The sequence below is a fragment of the Eumetopias jubatus genome, unplaced genomic scaffold, assembly GCF_037043125.1.
Source record: "Eumetopias jubatus isolate StellerSeaLion01/CBP00866 unplaced genomic scaffold, mEumJub1_p1.0 scaffold_3, whole genome shotgun sequence".
In the NCBI taxonomy this organism is placed as follows: Eukaryota; Metazoa; Chordata; class Mammalia; order Carnivora; family Otariidae; genus Eumetopias; species Eumetopias jubatus.
In genome coordinates, this window is record NW_028274809.1 from 91,361,749 (window position 1) to 91,364,561 (window position 2,813).

The 2,813-nt window shown below is 42.3% G+C and overlaps 1 pseudogene; it reads right to left on the minus strand.

The window, feature by feature from the left end:
• Positions 1–1,268: 1,268 nt before the first annotated feature.
• Positions 1,269–2,462, minus strand: LOC114207266 (large ribosomal subunit protein uL4 pseudogene; annotated as a pseudogene).
• Between the last annotated feature and the right edge of the window lie 351 nt (positions 2,463–2,813).

The window sequence follows — 2,813 nt, forward strand, 5'->3', positions numbered from 1 at the left end:
GGAACAAGGCAGTGAGGAAGCATAAAGATGGCCCTATGGGGTAAGGGTTAAGGGGAAAGCTTAGGATTGGAGGGAAAAAAAGATGGTGTGCATAGATGGTGCCCACCAGCCTTCATCTCTGGAGATTTTCCCTGAATACCCGTAGATGCTAATTTAGATGCATGCCCATCAGGTGATGCTTTATGATTAGCAAATGATCAACTGCTTCTGAACTGGGCTCTGGGGTCAGAGACCCCAAGTGTGGGTGTCCTTTAAGAGCCATTTCTCAGATTACTATGACCTTCCGGGCATCAATGAAGTAAGCCCTATTTGTTTACAAGGCTAGATGCTTTGGGAGCTCTCAGGTGGGGTTCTTAAAAATTGGGATGCCTGATGTAGGGTTCAGACCCTTCACTCTATGGGAGAAGTTCTGGGTTTTTAATTCCCTCCTGTACTATAAGTGGGGTTTGGGGCACCTGAGTGGCTCAGTTGGTTAAGCCTCTGACTCTTGATTTTGGCTCAGGTCATGATCTCAGGGTCACAAGATTGAGCGCTGCATCAGGCTCTGCACTCAACATGGAGTCTGCTTAAGATTCTCTCCTTTTCTCTCTGCCCCCCCCTTTTCTCTCGCTTTCAAAACAACAACAATAAAAAAAGTAGGTAGGGTTTATGGTGGGATTGTGTCACAGCTTCTTTGATTTTTTTTTTTCTAGTATGCTCAGTGTGTAATTGTTAGCTAGTTTTTAGGTTTTTTTTTTTTTCCCCAAAGGAAATTATTCCACATGTAGCCATAGATTCAATGTGTCAGTGGAGGAGCAGGTGAATTCAGGATCTTCCTATGTTGCCATCTTGAACTGGCAACATCAGTGTTTTGATTTCCTCTCTGATTAACTTACTAAATTCTCTTACTAGTTGTAATCATGTATAGATTTTTTTTAAGATTTTTTATTTATTTGACAGAGAGAAAGAGAGGGAACACAAGCAGGGGGAGTGGGGGAGGGAGGAGCAGGCTCCCCACAGAGCAGGGAGTCCGATGCGGGGCTCGATCCCAGGACCCTGGGATCATGACCTGACCCAAAGGTGGACGCCTAATGACTGAGTCACCCAGGCGCCCCTATAGATTTTCTTCTCCATATCCATCAAGACTTATTTCTGTCTATAAATAATTTTTTTGCTGATTTCATAATCTATAATTTTTTTCTCCCATTTTTGTTGTTTTTCACTACCTCTTTAATCAGGTCTTTATTCAAAATGAGCTGCCCAAAATTATTTGACCTTTATGGAAGGAATTAAGTTTTTGCAGCATGCTTTTTTTCTCTTGTGGTTCTTTTCTGCTGGCATCTTTTCAGCTGCTGGGTTCTTGGCAGCTGCAACCTTTTTCCCACCAAAGAGTTCTGCTTCTTAACACCAATAGCCTTCTTCCCTTTTTTCCCTACTACTGGTTACTTAGCTAGAACCCCCTTCTCATCTGAATTGGTTTCTAGTGCTACTGCAGCTTTATCCACCTGGAGCTTGTGATTCTTGGCCTGGTGAAGAATGTTGTTCTAGTTTATGGTCTTTGAATATGAGTTTAGCTTCAACATCATTCTCAGGTTTTTCAGTGGATTCTTCTTTAGGACTCTATGATGAAACTTTTTGTGTTCTAAGAGGATCTTCAGATCTCTGTGATTTTTGAGATTCTGTTAAAGTCTGTATTGAAAATTGTGTGCATGGAAGATTGTATTTACTCTTGAGGGTAAGTCATCTATCTTAGAGAAAGCACTTTTATTCCAAATGTAGAAACATTCCACGTGCCCACCAGGAGCAAGTTTCAAAATGTTGAGTTTGTTTACATGAAGCAGAGTAATTCCTGAGATGTTTCTGAAGACCTTGATAACACTTGTCCTTTCTATTGATGATTCAGAGCCCCCTGCTCTGTGTACAATAACCACTTCTCATTTTGCTTTTGCAGCTTTCGTTTGCTGAGAGGCATGGGAATTTATGATCTCGTTCTAGGCCCTAAGTTTCTTAAGAAGCAAAGTAGACTCCATAGTCATCTCTTAGCTTTCAACTTTATTTTCAACCACCAAAGGAAGTTCAGGAACTCCCTCAATATGATGACCTTTAGACATGACCAGCACAGGTAAGGCTAAAGCAGCCAGAGCAGAGCAGAGGACATAACACATCTGTGCTATGTTCATTCTGTGTTTCCAGTGGTGTGAGGTTATGGCTGGTGCAAACATGGGGTTTCACAACACTTATCTACAAAAGCACCCTGGGCAGAACTGTGAGTCACACCATCTTGAATTCTGGGAATTCAAGCCACACTCTCTTCATACCCCAACACCCAGCACTGGTTTGATGGCCTGCTAATTGGCAGCATAGTGCTGTCTTTGTTGCACAAGTTGAACAAAGTTCACAGTATCTGGTTAAATGGAAGCCTTGAACACAGCAGGAAGTTACATTTTTGCCAGATAACTCCCCTTTCTGGAGTAAACTGATATCAATCATTGCTACACCATAGTGGGGAAAAGGGGGAAGACTACACTCCTCTCAACCCAATAATTCCCACAGGAAAAGCTGCCCCCCATCTTAATGGGCTAGATAAAACTTTGTTTTTAAGATTTTATTTAGTTATTTGAGAGAGAGAGAGCATGTGTGCAGCAGAGAGAGAGGGAGAAGCAGGCTCCCTGTTGAGCAGAGAGCCTGACATGGGGCTCTATCCGAGGACCTTACAATCATGACCTGAGCCAAAGGCAGACACTTAACCAACTGAGCCATCCAGGCACCCCTGGCTAGAACTTCTTAAATATGTATTAAAAACCAGTAATATCAGGATTCTTCATTTTATTTTT